Raw genomic sequence first — 14296 nt, forward strand, 5'->3', positions numbered from 1 at the left:
ACTATACATTCTGAAGAAAACACGAAAAGAATGTTTCAAGATGCCTATCATGTGGTTCAATAGTCAAACAATCAAATAAGCCTGAAATACTATACACCAAATTATACACCATTCACTCTTAGGTAAGCTCCTCTTGAGGGGATTTTGTAATGCCTCAGTGTGTTTATTTATATGTTAAGGACAAACTGAGCAGGTGGTCAGTTAGTTATTCAGAGAAAATTACTATCTGGTGTGCCTGGTCCCTGGAGAAAAATGTAGGTGGAGATTATGGTCTCTCACCCTGGTGGAATCCACTAGCAAAGTCTCATGGACTCATTTCGATATATAGGCCCCCCAAACAAAGCTTCATCAAACAATATATATCCTATTTATTTTGAAATATGGAGATCTCTGACTGTTCTAGGAGAGACACTCCTGGCGTGGTGATGGAAAGGCAGCCAGGCTCAGCATGGCCAACGTGCCAATGCCGGGATGCCTCGGAAAGCAATAAAAAATGGAATCCTTTCTTGGTTCTTTTTATCTCTCCTTTGTGTTAAGTCTATTTGATTTTGCTATCAGTGTGGCTTATAATTTTCTGAGTGCAATGAAAAATAATTCTGCGAATCTGTACTCAATATCTAAAGGAGTTTTCAAACCAACAAGGATAAAGGATATTTCCCCTTCTCTCTCCTTTTTAATTGTATGAAAGATATGCATAGACTGTTTAGAATGACTGTAAGGAAAGATGTGTGTAAAGAAAAATCCCTGTCAAGTGCTCTGTACTTTGCTATTGCCCATGGCAATGGACAGTCCAGAGATAAAGGGGGGAAAAGCCTAAAACCCATCAATCCCAGAAATCTCTTGGTAAGCAGTAACCAAGGGCAAAATAACATGCAGCTGTCTGATATAAAGTGAGGCTACCTTGCAAATTTAGGGTCCAATTCTCTTCTCCCCTCTCTAGTTAAAACCAAACAATTTTTTTTTCATGTAGCTTCCAATTGCAGAGCCTGTTGAAAACTCATTATCTTCAAATAGGATTACATTCCGTTAATATGAGAACATGCATATTACAATATCTGGTAAAAATCAAAAGTTCCAATTTGCTCACTACATGTAAATCCAATTCAAAATATTTCCATAACATATATCTGCTGGATGTTACACTATTTGTGTGTCACTCTGGAATGGATTAACTCCATGACAGGCTAGGCTCAGTTTTTCTGCATTTGGTGTTTTTAAACAGTTTATATTTGTTATCATATCAAAGACAGGCTTGCAGTTTTCAAAAGGAAGAAGAGAACACAGCGCCCAAGGCTCCTCCAGCATTACATTTCTTATTCCATTTTATCTTTCTTGGTTTTGACTAATGTCAGTAACAGCTACTGGTAATAAACTGCTTGTTACAGACTGCTGTTGCCTTGAAGCCTGGCTTTGATACATTGTCAGCCAATCGGAAGCATTTCCTGATTACATTTCCAAATTGCTTGTTTATTGATCGAGAGTTAATAAAGCAAAAGACAACTTTACGGCTTAAATTAAATGAAAGTTTCCTTTGATGTTCAAATTATCCAATCAACCAACAGGCAGTGAAATGTAAGCATTTGGAAGTTTTATCTGAAAAGGAAAAAAAAAATGTATGAGATAAATGGATCTTACTATAGACACGGTAGCTAAGTGCTAATGAAAAATATGTGCAACTTAGCATACTGCGATTTCATTTAATTCTCAGGCAAAGGAAATGATGTTGTTATTCAATCCACCCTGCTCCTCAAATCCAAACAAGGAAAAGTACCACGACGATGCCTGTCATTCGGCTGACAATAATTTCTTACAACTGCAACTATTTTAGTAAATAAAATAAAGTACAGATAACTTCATGGATTTATCAAAGTTCTCATATTTGGGAATGGCAGCACAACTTAGAGAATCTCTTTGAACAACCACAGTGCAGCTGTTTTGATGACACATATGATCCGTTCCACTATGGAAAAGAAATTGGACTCTTCGAAATTTTTAGTAGCTTTTGACATTTTTGCCCCAATGACACGTTGATCTTTTATGAATACAAAGGGAAATAAGACATTTATGTTGATGATGAAAATAAATAAACATTCTCAAGCTTTGCCTGTGCCAGGACTCTTAGGAAACTGGCAATGCTTCATCTCCCTCTGTGACCCATACTCTGGATGTCTGGTTAGATATGAGGATTAGGGTTACTTGAGATCCTGAACACAGTCAGAAGAGAATGACAGTTTTTATGTATTATGATTATGGTATAATGCTAAGAAGAAAGAAAAGTAAACAAAATTGCATTAAACAGTGCAATTCATAGAAGAAGAAATAAGAAGGAGGAGAAGCTTTGAAAAAAATATGCCTAGAAATACAATAGAATATCAACAGAGGATGTTTGAGGGACATACTAACACTATTTTTCTCTTTTATTTACTTTCTACATTTGCTAGAATTTTGAAAAGTAAACATGCATTACAGTTGAAATGGGAAAATTATTTTAAATGAAAGTTAATGAAAAAGAATGGCATTTTCTTATTGGTTTGTTTGATAGTAAAAATGTGAAAAATTTGTTTTGAGGTTAGGTACCTTGTGAAGCCTAGATTCTGTTACCTACAATGTCTTGTCTCTATTGTTTCTTTTGATTTTTCCTTATCCAAAACTACCCCTCCTTGGCTGGCCTGTGTTCAACCTAGCCATTTGCCACCAGGGGCCAGGTTCAAGGTGCAAGTTTGACCACAGCTCTCTTGCTTTCAATCTTGCACTGGTCTCAATGTGCACAGCCTGCTTCCTCCTCACTTCAGACTCATCTCTTCGTTGGTGGCCCTGATCCTTCTGCTCCAGCCAGGAGGCCTTCCTTGGATTTTATGATTGTGTGAACTTGCTCCTGCCAAGTTCATACCTTTAGCACAGGGCTCAAGAATTTCCTCCTTAGACAAACCCTCCTGGATTTTCATACCCCATGGGGTTCCTTTGTCATTTACTATCATCAGACTTCTTTCCTGCCCGAGACTTGGCACTGTATAACTCACTTATGTCTTAGCACAATGCCTGGCACAAACCAAGCAATAAATATGTGTTAAAGGAGTAAATAAATGATGAATGAGAGAACAGGGAACTAACAGTCTGGCAATCAAAATCCATCTATGTTCCCCCAGACATTTTTCTGAAATATCTAGACTAATTCACAGAAAAGCTTTGATTCATTTATTCTTTATCATTTTCTTGAGCATTTACTGTGTATGTAGCACATTTAAGCATCGTAGGACATGAAAAGATGAATTTGACATGGGCTTTGTTCTAAGAGTTCATAGTATTAATCAGCATTTCCCTTTGACAAGGTTAGTTGCTCTTTGATCAAAGCATGAATGGACACTTGAAAGTGAAACTGTGCTTACATTTCAATAATTATATTTATATTACTACACATTCAGTTTTAGGCCAAATCCAGGAATTATTCATCAATTCTTTCTACCACTTACTCCCTACCTTCTCCCCTCAGAAAACCTTTAGCAAAACCTATCAACTCACCTCTGAAGCATATTTTGAATCCCTCTAATTATATCCATTTCCCCTGCCATCTCTTGGTCTAAAGCAGCTTCCAGTGCCTGTGTCCCTACTGGTTTCCCTGATTTCTCTTTGCTGTCCTATATTCTGTTTGCCATGAGACAACAGAATGAACATTTTAAAACTTGATTCAAGTTATACCATTTGCCTGTTGATTTTCCAAATAACTTCTCTTTGCACTTGCAACCAAACCTAAGCTCTTTCCCTGAGTGGCAATGCCTTACCTTACTTGCCTAATTCCATGACAAACTGGTCATCCCCCACTCGACCATTTCTGATAGCCACGACCATGCTTATCCCTGCACTAGATCCTTGGTCTTCATTTTTCTCCATGCCCTAAAGGCTTCCCCTATCATTTCAAGGATGGTCACTTATTCAAGTCAGAACTCATAGTCCTGCTCTTTGAAGAAGCTTGTTTAGATGAAACACTTCCCATTTAACTCTATGATACATCATTCTTTTGGATTTCCTTTAGAGCACTCATTACGATCTGAAAATCACCTGGTTTCTCAAATTTCCACCAGAATGTAAACTTTATCAGGATTGGTTCCTTTTTACCTTTTTAAAACTGGTGTAACTGAATGCAGAAACTGCTTGGTACAAAGTACATGCTCAATAAATGTTTTTTTGAATGAATGAGAAAGTGACTAAATGAATAGGCTTTGCATTTATGGAAATGGTGAGCACGTCTAATTATTTCATGGCTGGTACTTGATATTGAGCTTAAAAGTGACCCCTCTTTTTACTGAGTCCTACCCTGTCACAATTCTCATTGATTTTATGAAACCTTTCCCAACTTCCTCATCCACAGAGCTCATTCTTTTCTGAACCATGATATATAATTTATTGTCCAATCCAGGTTACTTATGAGAGAGAAAAAGAGGCACTAGTAATATTTATGCAGGGCCAATAGTCCTAGAAAATCTAGAATGTATGTTTATCTTATGCATATGACACTTATTTCTTAGCATATGTACATTTTTCTGTGGTACCCCATTTTCCCCTTATTAAAACTTACATACTTAGCTATATTTAATTATTATTAGCAATACAACAGGGCTCTTAGGAAGTGCTAGAAAACGTATATTATTACTTATCATGTTTGGTCAGTGGAAGTGAATCCCTCTCATTCTCTGTGTTGCAGTTATGGAATTCACTTATTCTGTGAGAATTTTTTTAAGAAGGAGAGAGTCTTTGATGCATGATACTATGTCAAATGTCTAAGCAATTATTTTCTAGATATTATAAATTTAGTAGGAAATTCTACTGCTCTTACTGCACAACCAACACTTCATTTAATTACAATACTGTCTCCCTCTTTCTCCTTCATATTATTCTGAAAAATTGGCATATATCTACAGACTTCAGGGTCTATGTCCTTTCCTCTGCAACATGTGGTATAGTGTCACTACCCAGCACTGTTCAGTACATGTACTGCCCCAAAGGGCCAAGTCACCACTCAGCTATACAGAGGTTGTCTTGGTTACTCTTTCTTTGTAAGATGCTTTAAGAAAAGCTATTGTGATGCCTCTGACTTTGTTCTTTTTCTCAAGATTGCTTGGACTATATGGGGTCTGTTGTTTCCATATAAATTTTAGGATCATCATTTTAATCCTGATTAAATATTGTACCTAATATGAATGACATTTCTTCATCATTCATTTCTCACCAAGTTTGTTGTTGATATGTAAAAATATTATTGTTTACTTTCTCTCTCTAGAGAGAGCAGAGATAAGCTCTATAAGTGCTGTTATCCTATATAATTCAACTTTCTATTCTTTGGGTTTAGTACAATGTCTGTATTCCAGTATATTCCCCAAAATACTTGAATAAATGACTGAATGGTGTTTGCCTAAATAGACATTTTGTGTCATGAGAGGAAAGTGTATCTTGAATATTATTAACATTCACAAAAGATTATTTTTTTGTGTGTATCCAGGTCCAAGCTTTGGATTCAATTATTCAATCCAGCAACTCTGACTCTTGTCAGTCAACCTAGTACACACATATCAAGTCTTTTAGTTAATTGAATGCCAAGAATTAATTCATTATTTTAAATTTTTATTTTTATACATAAAGGAACTCTCCACTGTGACTGGTTAGCTATTATTTATAATTTTTACTAACTACAGAGTGGCAGAATTGCAATTAAAGTAGATGCATACGAATTTATTCATAAAATAATATATATTTCTTTGAAAAGTAGTTTCTTAAAAATAAAATAACTCTGAAAATCTTTTAATACTCTCAAAAAGCAAAAATCTCATAGAAAATATGTTAATGTGTTAGAACTTGTGTTTTTATATATATTTCCTCTGATGAGTTTGAGACTTTAAAAATATTTCTAATAAAAGAATAGTTCTATTTATTAGATAGTATATAATTTTTCATATCCTTCTCTGCTTCTATAATAAATCAGAAAACCCAATATTGGGCTTAATAAAAATCAGGCAGACCTAAAGTAAATGTCATATTTTTAGTCTCTATAGGGTCAATATAATAACAATAATAATTATCATTTCTGCCAGTGAGAGCTAACATTTTTAGATCATCTATTATATGCTAGGCACTTTTCTAATTGTTTTATATCTTTTGATCATTATAAGCCACAAATAACCACAAGAGGTAAGTCATGTTATCAACAGTCATGGATACCAAATCAAAAAGAAATTAAATAACTTTGTCAAGGTAACCTGTGAAAATGGAATTCATATGCATGAAGCCTGTCTCTAGAATCCTTGTTCTCATCCATTGCACAGGTGTACAGAATCTGATAGTGTGTATTTTACCCCTTTTTGATGTGTGGAAACTGAATCATTGGTTTTATCTTTCTAGTCTATATGCTTATTACCCCCTTCCTAAAGGAGAAGGAAAAGGAACTGTAGTTATCCTATAAGTAACTTAATATGCCCTCTTATATTCTTTAGGGATCACAACAACTTATATATATGTGAAAAGTTGGATAAACAGGTTTCCAAAATCCGTCTGTGTCTGTGATGAGTCTGGTTCATGTATGGATGTGGAGAAGCATTTACTAAACAAATGGTACTATGAAGAGAAAGAGAAATGAGAGGATATGGATAAGACTAGTCAGTGTGTTTAAAGGGACCAAAACACTAGAAGAGGAGGCCTTTCTGGTGGGATCAACTGAATTATAAAAGCCACAGATCAAACAGGAGGAGAATCAGCTGGTTGAGGTATACAGAGCCCATCTTTCCCTCCTCTGGCCACAGAGGACTTACATTTTTACCTTCTGAAAGTTAGTACAATTCTCTTGGCTATATGGGACCTGAGAGTTGGTATGATCTTGTTGACTAAACTATTATCTCATGTGTCCTTATCAACTTTTTAAGATGTGTTGTGCATCCAAGTTATTTCAAAAATATGTAAATGAATTGAGTCTTGTATTATGCTAAGCCATGACTCTCTAAGAATACACGTTGGCAAGTCACCTGCACACAGAAGATGTACTTTCTACTTTTGTCATTTATTACACATTTGATTTTTATAATTAGCACTCCTCACTCCACATTGGATACCCTTTACATATCCTTCCCTTATTAACATAAAGAAAGCTCTACCTGTAAGCAGTCACTGCATACCTTATAGTTCTCCACCCCTTGATCTCCTTACTTCTTTTCTCTTATTTTTAGTATCTACATATAAAGACTCTTCACATCACTTTAGTGAATATGTTTATTAGATAAGTTAAGGGATACAAAACTCCTCTAATACATGGCAATAACTAAAATAATTGCAGATATTCAAACTCTAGAATCCCTCTGCATTCAGAAATGGCTGTAAGGTTTAGCCTCCTGCCACAAAGAAAGGTCATGTTTAACCTGGTGGCTGACTGAGCTTTGAGAAGGAAGAGGGGGAGCAAAGAGGGAAGAAGAGGTGAGCCTGAGGGAAAGCTTTTGGGTATTCACATCTGCTCAAAAGAAAGAGCCCCATTTAAAGCCACCACAATATGTAAAAGACATTCCCTATTGCTTTCTCCCATACTCCCTTTTGCCCTGTCCTTCACTTCTTTAAGTGATGACAGTAGTTTAAACCAATTGGTTACCTGAGGGAACTGTGTCACCATATGATCTCTTTATGCGCTGTCTCCTACCATCAAACCTGGGTCTTCTTTCTCTAGAGCAGTATCATGTTGAAAGGGCCTAGACTTCATCATCAAGGCAATTTTTTAACTGCCTTTGGAAATCACTGTTGATGAGCCCTGAAAAAAAAAACTCATTAAGTTCTTGGTTCTCTCAACTAAAAACAGAGGGTAGCAATTGTCAGTCTCTTGGAATTCAGTGGTACTCAAAGTGCATATCATGCATGTGGCACCAAACCTAGTACATAGCACAGAGCACAAAAGTGGTAGCCAGATGCTCTGGTTACTCACAGAGCTGACGACCTCTTACCACAGACACTTGTAAGAAATCAGTAGGGGCAATCACATTACAGCAGCGAAATCACTAGAATCTCCTTTGGTACTAATTGCTATGAATGACATTTGACCTAATTTAAATCTGTCCTGAAATGCTCCTGACAGGAGATAAATAAGTTATGATGATGATGAAGAGGAAGAGAGTGGGAAACAAATACTTTTAAGCATTTATAATGTATAAAGTGGTGTTGAACTCATTTCCCAAGTCTTCAATGATGTCATACCCCTGAGGCAAGATTGATTATCATTCCCATTTTTCAGATGAGAAATCAAGTTAAAGATAAGTAAAGAAAAATTTCCAAAGTCATCCCACCTATAAAGTGATGATACCACAGCTTCACAATGCCAAAGAGTGCCGGGTGGGCGTGCCTGTAATTCTCTTCTCTTTCTTCTTATGCACACATAATGACTATATTAGCAACAAGCAAAATGTCTTCAGGTGACAGCAATTAAAGAAAAAGGAAAGAACAGATTCCTTTTCAGGGACTTTCTCTTTCTAGGAGAGAGGAAAATATTCCTCAGAGATCCCCAAGCCAATTCTCCCTTATAAGTTATTGTCTATAAAGTGACAAAGGGACATCTTGGGCTGCAAGGATATTGAGGAATGGAGTGTCTTGACAAGTGGAATGGGATCCCCTTGGCAGATTTCAGCCAATCAAGATTCAGGTCATAGAGCTGGACATGATGACACCTGAAACAAACTTGGTGTTCTTTGAGAAAGGTAGTTTACAAATAGAGCATGCCTTACATGAGTTCCTGAGACAAATACAGCTGGAATGCAGAGCAGACTTGCCCAGATTTGTACAGACAGGTCCAGGATACAAATCCAATCCAGAATCCTTAGGTGTTCAAATTGAATGCCTTGGAGATTCTATAAAATTTTCATTAGGCTATCATTTTAAACATGTTTTTTTTTTTAAAAAAAATGTGACCCAAAATAAACTACAAGGATAATTTTCTCAGATATCAAAAGTTGACAGAACGTAATGCCTAATATAAAATTATCTCTCTATATTGGCAGTTAAGTTGGGTTTTCGTGTTGTTGTTTTCCAATTATAGAGGGAAGCATTTTCTATCACCTCAACTTAACCATGAAATCCCTTGGGATTATAAAGTAGACTATAAAAATTATTTATAACCATTTATCTGTGTTAATCTGGATTTTCTCAATATCAGCCACCTACTACAGAATAATGAGTTGGTATTGTCAGCAATACAAGACTGCCACAGCTCTAAGCAAACTTGAAATAATCTCTAATTTGAAATTATCATCTGTATCTGGACAGCTGCATCATTCCCACGGTCTGATTTTCTGTCTATTTGGCCCTTCTTACTTCTCCAGACACTCTCATTTCCTTGCTACAGAAGCCTCGGTTGGAATGCTGGGAATATTTTCTTGCTTCAGGACTTGTTGCACTTGCCTTCTAGCAAACATTCCTATCTGGTTAAACTCAGCTCATTCTTCATGTCCTAGTTAAAGGCACTCCCCTGATCTCCCATTTAGTCTGATCATCTGGGAGATCAGGTACCAGGGAATATAACACATATTCTTTTATACACTTGTCATTTCACAATTATAATTATTTTATCTGTTCCTGCCTTTATTTTTAGGCTGAGAACTGTCTCAGGGCAGAAACCATGGATGCCCCACTCTTTGCTATCAATTTAGCATGGAGTCCAGGAAGATCATGAATACCTTTTGAAAGAATGAAGGTAACATGAAAAAACAAATTTGAATTTAAATGTGATATTGATAAACGGTAGACAAGAATTACATGCATTTTCTGATATTTAAGAAAAGTCTTGTCAAATTAAAGGGTGGCTTTCAAACAATGAAATACACATATGAGCTTATTTTATGTGTACAGGTCAGTGCACATCTCCATGTGTATAAATTCGGTTAACCACCATCCAGATGCCCTTTCACCACTCCTTAACTTTCCTTCCTGGGAATTCTGAGTTGTGCCCCCTCCCTACCCTCTTTTCCCAGAGGAGGAGCAACTATTTTCCCTTCTATCACTATCAGGTAGTTTTTTCCAGTTATTAAATTATATATAAATAGAAATTATTCAATATATATGCTTTCATGACTCATTTATTTTACTCAATGTATCTGTGAGATTCACCCGTTTTGTGCATACCCGTAGTTAACTTTTTAAAAGTTTTTGGCACTCTATCATATGAATATACCATGATATGGTTATTCATTCTCTTGATGGATTATTTGCTTTTCTCATTTTGGTGTAATAATGAAAAAAGCCACAACACACACACACACACACACACACACACACACACACACACTCTTCAATGGGTCTTTTATTTCTGAATGTTAAAAGAAGTCTTTTTATCCCCATCATTTAAAAGTATATGATCTAATGGTGCTCGAAAGTATTTTTTTTCAAACCTTAAAAACCAAAAGAGTTATCATAATAACATTACCTGTTTTTGAAGCAATAGAAGAGAGTCCTAACTAGTGACTGGGCCAGATGTAAGCACCATGTCAGAGACAGAAAAAAAAATGAAATTTAATGAAAAGGAAAAGTCACTAAGTGTGATAAGGTACCTAACAAAATATGTCCACAAAAAGATGCACACAAAAGTATTCATAGCAGATTCATTGTTGCATACTCAAACAAGTAAAACAAACCAAATCAATAATTGTTAAAAATCTTCACATTTCATTTTTTGATAGCACATATAAGAACTTGGCTATCCTGAGCATGTATTTGCAGTTCATAGATTCTGATAATGCGATGCACTTACATAGAACTTTAAATTGACAAATTTTGCATACCTCACATAGCTAGTATGTGGCAGAACAGGAGCTCAAATGTGGGACATGCGTGTTAACTTTCCTGTGTTTCCCCATCATATCCTGATTACACCTCATCAGGAAAAGCTACACTCAACATGATTACTTATGACCAAGTGGGTTTAATTTTTAATATCTTTAAAGCTGTGTCTTATACTTTGGAGGGTTTTTCTAATTAGAAATAATTAGTTGCATATGCATTCTCATCTACCCTTGTCAGTTGGTCTCAAACTTTCCTGTCTCATACTTGACAATCACCCTGTCGAAGAGCTTGTACTTTGTTGGGAGAGGTACCTATTCCCTTTCACCTACAGTAAAGATTCTTCTTTGTCAAACACATTCCGTTATTGCAGTTTTCACTCATGATGAATTTAGTAAAGAAAAAAAAAAAAAAACAGAACAAAGAAAAAAGCCTTTGGAATTTTTTTTTTTAAGCTGGAAAATTTCTCAGAGCTTTTAAAATGGCAAAGTGTCTGGTTACTAGATAAAGAGCAAACTGCTCTCTGCTACACTTACTAATGGAATCCCATTAACAGCACTTAAAATTTCTAGAGAAAACAAATTTGGGGAAATTCTTTCTAGACTTTTGTTTTCTTTGTTATCTTTGGAAAGCTTAACTTCCAAGGATGCCATTCCCTGAAAGCTTTGTGAAGTGACTACGTGGTCCTCCCACCATGGACTGATCCTAATGGACAGTAATGGCCTTGTGTGTTGTTCCCCTACTCAGATAGAAGATTTGACCCTTGAAGGAAGTCATTACTATTAAACCCATGGTGACTAATACTGTAAGCTCAAGATCCTGCTAGTAGAAGAGAAATTCAGTGTATGTCCAGGTGGGGTTGGGGAAGATGTCTAAGATCTGCCTGAAAGTGAACTGGCTTGAATTCTTTCTAAACCCAAATGCATATGCTCAGTGGGAAGGAATGGTGATAAACACTAACTTGCCTGCTCATCATATCATTGCTCTATGCCTCCCAAGAGGCAGTGCACAGGGCTTACCTTTTCATCTCCCTCTGTTACCACCAACATTTTTAAGATCCATATCTTGATGGGCATCCCAAGCAGAAAAAATTGCTTCCTACAGAACATGTCTGTATAAAAATCTTTTTTTCCCCCACTTAGCTTTCAGTCAGGTTTGCTTGGCTGACAGATTCATCTGCAAATAGTTTTGTTTATTTTTGCCAGTTATGAAAAATCACACTCTATTCTGCCTGAAATTGGAAACTCAGAGCCATGTCCATTTAAGCAAAAACATATTGCTCTTTTGTTTTTTACCAATGTGTCCTCTCCTCAAGTGTGCAGTGGTTCATTTGGTTCATACCACTAGAGTTGAGCTGTTTTTTTTTTTTTTTTCTTTCAGGGTGGCTTAATTGCATATGCTAATTCCATGTCAATACATATTTAAATGGATATATTATTGCCTCTTGAATTTATAGTTAAGATGATTTCTTATCCCAAACTCTTTAATCCTTGATATTAAAAAGAAAGGAAAACACTCAACCATTGAAAATTATTATTTTTTTGTTATTTTGTTTTAAATGATATCCTAAAGTTTAACAACCTGGGTATTATGATATACAGTGATTTTTTATACATTTTATATACTTTTGTGTTCATCATGATTTCTACAAAAAGAAGACAGTGCACTCATAAACATAAAATATAATTTATATTTATAATTATTTTTATATCTGTTCTACCTATATATGTTTTGGTTTCATAAAGCAAGATAATATACCAAGTGATTAACTTATGTATGAAATATGATGCTTACTCTCTGTTTTATGAGCTAAATAATTATCAGTGGCAAAATTAACAGAAATTTTACATCTGTATAGCAACTGTTTAAATTCTGATTCCACCACTGACTAGCTCCCTAATTTTGAATCAGTTTGGGCCTGAATTTCCTCCTCTGTAAAAGTAGAATAATTATAAATCTGGTCTCATGTCCATTTTGAGAATTTAGTTAATACAAATACTAAGAACAGTTGGTAAAAATATGGGATCATTCACCGTCATCATCATCGTCATCATCACCACCATCATCATCATCACCATGCAGTATGCAATAGTAAAACTAGTCCAGTTAGGTGAGCAGACAATTTAGACTGTGGAACTGAAAAAAAAAATTAGAAATGTGTTAATCTTTGCTGCTAATAATCAGGCATGTTGATATATAAATAGTAATACCATTGCTTTGCATCCTATCAGTAATAATTTGAAAATCTGTCAATGTCAAAGTGTGCTAGTTAGCTTCCTGCCAATCCAATATGATCTGAGATAAGTCAACTTACAGGGAGGAAAGAATTTTTTTGGCTCATGGTTTCAAAGGTTTCAGTCCATGCTCAGTTGGTTCTTTGGGGGCTTGTGGTGAGGCAGAACATCACAGGGGAAGTACATGATGAAACAAAGCTGCACACTTCATGGTGGCCCTTTTGCAAAGAGAAAGGGAAGAAGGTCCAGGGTCCCAATATCCCTTTCAAGGGTACATTCCTAGAGGCCTAATTTACTGTTAGGCATCACCTCTTGAAAGTTTTATCATCCTCCAATAATGCCACCAGCTAGTGACCGCACCTTCAACACATGAGACTTTGGGGAATTTAAGATCCAAATCATAATACAGAGGACTCCAGAAATCTCATTTTGCTGTATTGAAAATTGATTCAATTGCTTTCATCCAACAAAATTGAAAATGGTCATTGCTTTACAATCTAGCAATTCCATATATATCTATTATAGAAAACTCACAGATATGCACAAGGACTTCTGTTTGAGGATATTTATTATAGCAGATTTTTTTAAACAAAAAATAAAGCAATTTTTTGCTTGTTCATAGACGAACAGGAAATTAAATATGACATATCTATATCATAGAACAATATACAGCAGTTAAGACAAATGAAATAACAATGGTAGATCTGTCTCAGAAACAATGATGACTATAGAATTCAACTTATAAAATTGTGTATATTTACATAAAATAATACTATTCATGTAAATTAAAACCTTGCAAAACTATACTGTATATTAATCATAAAATTTTAGTTTTTCAGTGACTTGCAAGGATACAAACCAAAAATCATAGTAGTGGCTGCTTAGAAAAAGGGAGAATTAGAAAGGGGAATGAAAAAGCCAAAAAAAAAAAAAAAAAAAAAAAGAAAGGAAAAAAGGGACCTTAATTTTGACACAATTATATAAATAAGTTTATTATTTGACATTTCTTGTGCTTAGTACCTGGGTGTTTTTACTGTACAAGTTTTTGAATGCTTTGATAATTTAAAAGTTTCTTAAAATGTGTATTGAAACTAAAGTGGAAAAAGTTATCACTCTCAAAATAGTAGGTACTTTGCAAATGTCAATTAATTGTCAAGAAAGAAGAAATATAACCTTCCATTATAAATTAACAAAAAAAGTTGATACTACAACTTTGTAAGACTCTCAAGCATAAAATCATACTTCAGTCATCATTTTGCCTCCTAGACTCCAGC

Source organism: Urocitellus parryii, chromosome 3, assembly GCF_045843805.1.
Source record: "Urocitellus parryii isolate mUroPar1 chromosome 3, mUroPar1.hap1, whole genome shotgun sequence".
NCBI classification, from domain to species: Eukaryota; Metazoa; Chordata; class Mammalia; order Rodentia; family Sciuridae; genus Urocitellus; species Urocitellus parryii.